We start from the raw sequence: 9,931 nt of genomic DNA on the forward strand, positions 1-9,931 counted from the left end.
ATTCTATCAATAAATAAAAATATATTTTAAGAAAAATAGAAATATTATATATAATTTCAAAACTGTTTCAAAACTGCCAACCAAATGGCAGTAGTTGATGTGTGTTGTAATCTACCATGATGCACCATTTTGAATATGCAGGATGGAGAGTGAGATTTCAGAGCTTTTTTTGCACTACAGACAAATTTTATGGTGTTTTTGGGCCTTTTATTTTTATTTTATTTGTTTTTTAGCTTTGAAGCCATGGTCACTATGAAGTGTCTTGTATGGAAAAGAGCTAGGTGGAGCTAGGTTAAGATTCTTCAGAAATTCTCCTTTTGTGTTCCACTAGAAGAAAAATATAGCATATGGGGTTTTTAAGACATGGGGGTGAGGAAATGTGTTTTCAGTTTGAAGAGAATTTTCATTTTTGAGTGAACTATTCCTTAAAATTGGAAAATAAAATTATTTTTTATAAAGCAGTAGGAAGTCACACTTATGGACACAGAGCGAAAAATGAAATTGAACAGTCTGGTACGTTTAAAATATTAGAATGTGGATGTCTTTTTATTTGTAAAATGTCTCATCAGAAAAATGAAAAATATGCCATCTAGAATGCGAGTATTGAGAATTTGAGCCTGTTATAAAAAACTCAAGCCCACAATGAACTAGACAGCTGCTTTTGCATCATAAAGGAATGTCCAGGGTTCAATAGAAGCAGCGTCCATGGCATGCTGCTGATTACCACAGAAATAACTTTGATTTGTCCCTCAGTTTGAAAAAACAAACCAAAAATGTACAAAAGTTGATAGAGCTTAACTTGTTTTTAAACATTCCTTTAACCGGCAGATTGTTACAAAATCTGCTCCAAATGTCTTGACAAAGTTGTTGTCAATAAAATACCACCGATGGCAATAGTCAGCTCTGCTATAGTCTATTTAATACAGCGAGACAGGCCGTGATTTGTAGTATTTCTCTAGTACTGATGTATTTAATTTTTCAAATGATTCTGCCAAAACGTAAGTGAATCTAAATGGTCAGAAGAGAAAATAACAAAATACAACTGAATAAAAGAGGGAAGTGATGTTGTAAAGGAAACACTTTGGAAACCAAGAGATGAATGGAATCCGGAAAAAAATTGGGAAAGCCTATTTCCCAGTTCTAAATTGGGTCGCCACTGCCATTTCAAACCTAAAAAATTGCAATTCTAAAAAATTGCAATTCTAACTCTTTAAACTATTGAAAACTAGCTTTACATACAACTAGGGATGGGAATCATAAAAGATGTAACATTTAACATCAGTATTAGACTACTTCTATACCATACTACAACCGAAGCACTGTATGTTTCATGCTGTAGATTCAAAAGAACCAGCTTGTTAGAATAATTCTTCCAGGAATCGGACTATATCGGAAGCACTGTATGTTTTGCGCTGTAGATTCAAAAGAACCAACTCATTACAATCCTTCTTTCCGGAATCGAACTATACCAGAAGTACTGTATGTTTCACGCTGTAGATTCAAAAGAACTGGCTCATTAGAATCATTCTTTCGGGAATCAGATTATACCGGAAGCGCTTTATGTTTTGCGCTGAACAAGAACAGGTTCCTGGTTCCCAACCAAAGGCAGTTCTAAACCATTTTATCTGGGGGGGCCAGTGTGGGGCCGGGTGTGCTTGTAGGGGGGCAACTGTATAATAACTTAAATGTCCCCTGTACACATATAAAACATAATTTGCTGTTTTTTTTGTTTTGTTTTTCTCCCCTTTTCTCCCAAATTTGGAATTCCCAATTCCCAATGCGCTCTAAGTCCTTGTGGTGGCGTAGTGACTTGCCTCAATCCAGGTGGCGGAGGATGAATCTCAGTTGCCTCCGCGTCTGAGACTGTCAATCCGTGCATCTTATCACGTGGCTTGTTGAGCACGTTACTGCGGAGATCTAGCATGTGTGGAGGCTTCACGCTGTTCTCCGCGTCATCCACTCACAACTCACCACGTGCCCCACTGAGAGCGAGAACCACATTATGGTGACCACGAGGAGGTTACCCCATGTGACTCTACCCTCCCTAGCAACCGGGCCAATTTGGTTGCTTGGGAGACCTGGCTGGAGTCACTCAGCACGCCCTGGATTCGAACTCGCGACTCCAGGGGTGGTAGTCAGTGTCTTTACTCGCTGAGCTACCCAGGCCCCCCATAATTTGCTGTTTTATATTTGCGGACATGCAATTTTTAAAGACAACCAAAGATTCACCAAAATGCAGCTTTCCCTCAGACAGGTGTGCAGGGTGTTAGGGGTTGTACCTGAGGTAAAGTTCACCTCCCCCCGTTGGGGGTGGAGGGAGGCCGAGAGAGAGACCAAGCCAAGATTACAGTTCCTTATCGTTAGAAATTATACAGTTTATCTTACTACCAATACCAAACGTTAGAATTTCAAATATTACAAAGATAAGTTTCATCGTTAAACTTACCTGCAGTTGTCTCTGTGTGTACTCCATAGTAAAAGCTGATGGCAGAGGCGCTGATGGCGCATGCCTATGTGCGTTAATGCAAATAATTACCAGAATTTATTAATACAAAATAAAAAAAGAGTATGAAAGACGTAAGAAAGACGTAAACCCCTCAGGAAAAGACGCTGTGGGTTTCAAACCGATAAACATCTTCAGTAATTTGCTGTAGTTAGTTACAGTTTGTTACTGTATTAATTAGATAAAAAGTAATTTACTGTTATTAATGAGTGATGTCACAGAAATTAACCATGATGCAATCAGATTATAGTTAAATACTGTATAGTAATTTACTGGTCATTTTACAGTTATTTACCCTATAAACTACAGTAAGGGTTAACAGTGTATGTAATGCGCATTATCATGAGGGAGCCACCTTGTCACGATGGAGCAGCTGTATTACCTCTCCCTGCTTTGGGGACAGTTTTATTTGCAAGATTGGAGCAAGCATCTCATTTTATTAAATGCATCCATGAGACACCGCAGAATAAGTGTAATATCTGATATAATTTGGGCTGAAATAGCTGCGATGCCCACATACCACCAGTCTCCGCATACCTGGGAGCGTCTGCTCTCAAAACTGTTCTGGTGGATTGTGAGGACCCATTTTATCGACCAGCTGTGGGTTAAGCACTTCCGAATGACAAGCGCTATGTTTAAATAATTGTGTTCCAAGGTCAAACCTTTCGGTGGGCTAGTCACATTAAGCTATCGCACACTCCTAACAAATGCACGAATGGTCAAAACACGTCATCGTTTTACGAATAAACCGTTTCCATCACCTTAATGCGCATTTTAACCAATGCGAATCTCTAGAAAATCCACCTCTTCCTAGCGCATTAAATTTTAAGCGAATTTAGAACGTTTATTCGCATATCAAGCGTTTCCATTCAGGATTTGTTACGCAAAATTTCAAAACATGCATAAAAATAGTTGGATGGAAACCCACTGCATGAAGGTAAGTTATTTATTTGGGCTTTAGTGGGGTGGTTTATAAAGGGTTCCAATTTTAAGTGTATTCATAATAAATTTGCCATTGCAGGTATGGTGTGGCCCTGTATAAGGCTAGCTGCTATTTCTTTATACCTCTTCACATCTGTTCCATCGTGCTGTTTCATCAGAGTTGTTTGTTTGTTTTGCCAAATGTGTTGCACTACATTTGTCTTGTTTCTGCATTGTACAGAACAAAACATTGAATTAAAGACCTTATTATAAATAACATGTGTGTACTGTATATTGTTCCAGAAATGAAAACCAGACAGATGTATACATACAAAAAATATTTTGTAATGAATTCTTGCCAAATAAGAGCGATCTCTAACGAGTTGGGCTCAGATGCATTCAATAAGGCAGATAATCAGATCCAGATCAGGTTTTGTGATAATAAAGTGGAAAGTTGCACTGTAAAAGTAATTTAACTTACATTTACACCAGCACGTATAATCCACATTAAGTAGAACTGAAACTGGAGCTGGCATGTCCAATGATATGAAACTAATGCTGACTTCTATCTTATCTAGAGAAGTTATGGTTATTCGTTTGACATTCGGTTTCTCCAACCTGCGCTCTCTGGAGCCGACAATTTTACAACGATATCATTAGCACAATTAGGTTAAACAATATATGACTATATCATATACAGGCATAAAATACTGAACTCAAATGGTCAATTCTTGATGTAGCTGGAGAATTATGCCTAAAAATGCTACTATGGTCTTTCATGGACTAGCACTTGTAAATCGCAACAGAGTTCGTTTTAATCGAACCAAACCTGCCAAGTGTGAACACACCCTAAGGGACCATCTGAAAATTCCACCAACTGCACTAAAATGTCAGAGGTGTCCAAGTATTCAATTATTAATTCATTCAATTAAAGTGTAAGTTATACATACAATTTACATCTTTATTTATCTTTAGAATGTGTTAAACACTTTTATAAAAAAATAAAAATAAAGACAGAACATGCAAGGCAGCTGCATTGAACACTTGGATACCAGTGACGTTTTAACACAGTGTGTGGACTTTTCAGATGACCTCTTTTGCACCATAAGCGAATAATGAATAAATATTGAACTTAAATTAAACTTTATCCTGCTAAATAATATTATGCAGTCATAATGTATTAATGTTTTGTTTAAATATAATTTGTTCGGTCTATTTACTACGATGTAGGGTCACTAAACTGAGAATAAATGAGAATACCACTGGGGGGGCCAGGTCTGTTGACATGGGGGGTGGTTCACCCCCAGAACCCCCACTGTTCCCAACCCTACTTACAACAAAATCTGTATGATTACTAAGGGGTATTTGCATCTTAGCTGTATATGACATAATTTCAGGCTGCATCAAATACCAAATATGTGAGTTCATGCACAAGAAATGAGGCATTTATATCACTCTTAACCTACCATAATGTCTAGCTGCCACTAGACTAAATATTCTGTGATAACAAGCAAATTTACACCCAAACAAAATCTTGTTTCGGCAAAAGCTGGGAGTCTGTGCTCTAAGAAACCAGCATGTCAACATCAACACAAAACAAGCTAGGAGTGATGGCAATTTCCCTTTATACACAAAAAAAAAAAAAAAAAAAAAGTCTCCTGTGGATTTCTATGCTAATACTTCACCAATATCCCCCAAAAAATACATAAACCATGATGAATGTAATAGCAAGTACTGCATCATACAACAAATCCTGATGAGCAGACGGCTTGGAAATAAGAGTGCGCAATTTATTACTAAAACAGCCCTCAGCAAAACATTCCAGCAGATTTTCATTCCCAAAGCAGCGACCTTCCTCAGCCAGAGAAAAGGGAAATATGAATCCTGGACAAGGATACTTTTTTCACTACAGCTGACCAAAGAAACATCCACTGAGCTGCTGCTGCACAACAAACAAGACAAGGAGTCAAGGGATAAAAGTCAAGTTTAGGAGATCACGAAGAAGAGAATGCCACTAGAAAAGACAACTGGACAGAGGGTTACGCTGAGATTTCCTCCATTATCCACAAAGTTCTTTACAGGAACTAGCCTACAGTATATAAATCAAGTCCCTATTTTTCCCAGTACTAAAGCCAAGCGCACACTACCTGACTTGCAGTCTTGTTTTAGGTCATGTTGGTGCGCACACTACATGACTGATCGCAGACTGGGTGTATCAACTACACAACCATTCATCCCCGATTGAGGCCATGTGTACACCTGGTATTAAGATGCGTTCTGGGTGATCTGATCACAAGTGTACAAGAGAGACACATCACCATTAAACCTGGTCATCTCTTTTGACCACATGTGTTCGGATTTCGAGGGAAGAGTCTATGATTTCATGAGGACATACATCAGTCATTACATCTATATATTACTGAAGATAATAAAAAGAAAAAGAAAAAGAAAGCCGTAAAACTGGCACACAGTTTATCTTAATTATATACAAACACAACGTTAAGAACAGAATTCTGAGTTATTTTAGTGCAGCTGAGCTTCTAATGTGGGTGCTTCTCATATCTGTGTCCCTGCATATTGATATTAGACACGCTGAAGAATTGAGTGAAGCTCGTGTGCATGTACATGCATTCGCTTTTTAAAATGTTCCTATCATACGGTTATTTCCTTTTAAATCCACATGTAACCGGCAAAGTTTAAACTCTTGTTTTATTAGGCAGTGCTCCGCTGCTTTGGCACTACGAGCTCAATGTCTAAATGTGTTTGAAGTGGACAAATCTCAAAACAGTTTGGACCCAATTACAGCTGTCTTTAGCGTCATCCCGTTTCAAACAGATTGACCAAAACGCATGTCAAAATTATGATAACGAAATACATTAAAAAACTCGCACAGTTTATTCGCGGTAACGTCAAAAACATGAAAGAATGGCTCGGGCCCGTTTTTGCGCTTATTTGCTCTTATTTGAAAAGAAATAAAAACATGCTAAAAATAATAAAGACAGCGGGTAGAGAGATGTGGGTGTTTTATTTTATTTTCAAATTATTCAACACACTCTCACGGCGAAATCGTCAGGATTCGTACGACTTTTCTAAATTTGCTTAATTCGTATGATATCGTGCGACTGCACTCCTTTGAATTCCTGCGACTTTCACTGCAGCCAGTGACGTCGCTGGACATCGTTTCCATATAATACGCAACAATTACTTGCTTCTGCCACACACAACAGCTTCCTATCATGTTTACACACTCTACTGATTGGTTAAGTTTAGATAAGGGGTTTGGGTAAGGACATAATATTAATAAGTATGTCCTTAACGACTCGTGCGCAGAACACGCGCTTACTTCCGCATTAGACATCCGGGAATTTGCACGTGATGAAGTCACACGAGTTTAAGCAAACAACATCATGCGAGACCATACGAAATAGCCAACTCTGAATTATTTTTTGTCTCCTGCTTCCCAATACCTTGTTCTCCTCTGACGCTCTTTCTATATCTCTCTGTACATTTCATTGCCTTTGGCTCATTGTCGGGACAGTGCACACACCTGACGACAAGATGTCTAGATATCAAGCTGGTTTGAAATCCGTAGCGCCTGCGAGACCAGTCACTGACTTAAAACATCAAAGGAGACAAGCTTGAGTCTAGTATTATGCACTAGGTTTAAAGGGATAGTTCACCCCAAAATGAAAATTCTCTCATAATTTACTCACCCGCATGCCATTTCAGATGTGTATGCCTTTCTTTCTTCTGCTGAACAAAAACTACGATTTTTAGAAGAATATTTCCGCTCTGTAGATCCATACAGTGCAAGTGAACTTTGAAGGTCCAAAAAGCACATAAAGGCAGCTTAAAAGTAATGTATGGACCTACAGAGCCTAAATATTCTTCTAAAAACCTTTGTTAGTGTTCAGAAGAAGAAAGAAAGTCATAAACATCTGGGATGGCATGAGGGTGAGTAAATGATGAGAGAATTTTCATTTTTGGGTGAACTTTCCCTTCAACACACAGTGTCTGCAGCTTAGAATATAGCTGAATACAGCACAGCAATCATTATAATGGATACCCCCATGTAAAAAATAAATACAAATTAGATTAGGAAAAAATAGAAACATTTTCACAAGTGAAACTTGTTTAGTGAAACTGGTCAGACATTTGGACCCATTTGAAAATATATGTGCTACTGGGGGCATGTACACAACTGGGAGTGAGAGATGGGGCAGCCATGCTCCTATTTTGCTCAAATTGCTATATCAAATTGTTATATAATAATGTAATATTTATAATATGAGCCCCCAGTTATTGTGAGCATATAAACAGTGTAATAACAACAAGCCCATTAAGCTATCACACCACACATTTCATGTTGATAAATACGCAATACCCAGCAATGATCTCTTGTAATATACAAACACACTTCAATGTTCACAAACAAATTGATAAATTACTGGAAGCCACTTAAAAAACGAAATTATTTTCCAGAAATGTTCTAAGTAGCTTTCAAATAGCAACAATTCCCAAAGCTGCTCTCAATGCTCCATATACGTACTACATTTCAAGCACTGGACTCACAGCCACGGATAGCCAGAGCTAGTAAACGCCTTAACGTGGGTGGTTATATGCTGGTGTACAGTATTATTGGCTATTGTAGTTCGGAGAATGGGAAAATGGTATTCAGGGAACATGCCTGCGCTGGCTGCTGCCTGTGCCTGCCGCAGAACGGGCGTCATGAAACAGGATTAGATTCTCGCCACTGCGACGCGCACCTACAGTACACACAGGCCTACGGGCGAGCGGCTGTGCTGTAGGTGCGCGTCGCAGTGGCGACTATCAGCCGCTACGTGTGCATGCGCTCACATCGATCTCTCCAAACACACAGGATTGTGATTTCACTTAAACTAACGTGCGCGATTGCCTCAAGTCCGTATGATAGTCTATCGATTCCCGCAGCTTTGACTTTACCTATAGTTTGGCCTTGGGCAGGGGTGCCGTAGCCTACCACCACAGACCTGCGAGGGAAGAGGCGACTCGCGAATTTTATTTGCTAATACATACCCTGACGTTGGAATGACATTCCTCGCAAAAGCGAAGGCTAAACAGCGAGGCACAAAGTGACCCGCAGAGTCAAGCTAAATTGGGAAGGACGGCTGCGACCACACACACGACCCCCGAACACGACCCCTTTCCATCTCAAAAACGAACAGGATGTAATAATATCAAAGACGCGCCAAAATGTTGACACAATGTAACAAGCGACATTGTGTTTATATTACTGTTGCAACATTCGAACGTCCGCTCGAGGACACAATGTAACTAACATAAACAATACAGTTTAAAGCCTATCTGCCTGGGCGTCTGTCCGCTTTCTGCTCGCGCTGTGCAACGAAGGGCGAAGAATGTCCTCTTAACTTCATATTTCCAACCTTTTAAAACTTCTTCACCAACAAATGTGTCAAACGGCAAAAATTAGACGTGAACAAATCCAAAAGCCGTATGGCTCTAATGTCCAGGTTAGATTTTTTAGCACATAACTCACCTCAAATGTCAGCACCTTCTCCCGTTCTCCTCCTTTTTTTCTGTTTTACCTCTCTCTCTCTCTCTCTCTCTCTCTCTCTCTCTCTCTATCTCTCTATCTCTCTCCTATTCTCTTCTCTCCTCTCTTCCAGATGTCGAGCGGACTCTTCCAATCCGCTTCTCGTCGGAAGGGAGCGGGCCAATGAGCGAGCGGACCACAGGAAACACATTCGGGTTTGCCGAGTCAAGAGAAGAGAGAGCGTGACGGAAAGTTTAGAGAAAGGGGAAGAAAAACGTAAACACTTTAGGGGTAAAATAAACAGAGGACTTCTTGGGAGAAAAAAAAGATGAAATAAATGTTTTTATTTAATTTGTGTAAATATGAAAAAATAATGTAATATAAATAAAAAAGTAAAAAAAAAAAAAAACGATCATTGTCTTTTAATTTTTTGGTGCAATTCAGTTAAAAACTTAAATATGCCTGCACTGTAAAAAATAAATAAATAAAATTTATTTATTTAAAAAAAAATCACGTGCTTTATATGGTAACATCTAAATTCCTAACTGGTTTTACTGAATTAAAAAATGATAGACCTACTTGATCTGTCTAAATTTACCTGACAAAATAGGTATGTCATTTTTACTGGAAGTAGATTTGTAGTAGAAATAGATCCTTGAGGTAACAATTGCAGGTTACCACTTTTTTTCAGTGTATAATGCACATTTTAAAACTACATTGCAATTAAATTATTTTCATTTGAGCAAAAATCCTGTAACGGTGGGCTAACAGGATCTTTGTTGAAATTAATTCATTATGCTTGTTTGTAGAATAAATAAAACAATGAATGAGTTTCAGCAAATAACACTATTACCCAAGTTACAGTGATTTTTGCATAAGCTGTGGGTTAAGGAGCTAGCAGCTGTCCTATGTCTAGACTGATATAGGCTTTTATACTGTTATAACATCTTCCACCAGAGAAGAAAGCACAGGAG

The 9,931-nt window shown here is 38.7% G+C and overlaps 1 protein-coding gene across 2 annotated transcripts in view; it reads right to left on the reverse strand.

Annotated features, from left to right (window-relative positions):
* Nucleotides 1–9,076, reverse strand: part of apbb2b (amyloid beta (A4) precursor protein-binding, family B, member 2b) — a 91,977-nt gene extending 82,901 nt beyond the window's left edge. For both annotated transcript variants that reach the window (XM_051703697.1, XM_051703696.1), the window contains exon 1: nucleotides 8,961–9,076. The gene's annotated coding sequence lies outside the window, so the exon portion shown is untranslated. The remainder of the gene's footprint in view (nucleotides 1–8,960) is intronic.
* Between the last annotated feature and the right edge of the window lie 855 nt (nucleotides 9,077–9,931).

The sequence above is a fragment of the Myxocyprinus asiaticus genome, chromosome 7, assembly GCF_019703515.2.
Source record: "Myxocyprinus asiaticus isolate MX2 ecotype Aquarium Trade chromosome 7, UBuf_Myxa_2, whole genome shotgun sequence".
Lineage (NCBI taxonomy): Eukaryota > Metazoa > Chordata > Actinopteri > Cypriniformes > Catostomidae > Myxocyprinus > Myxocyprinus asiaticus.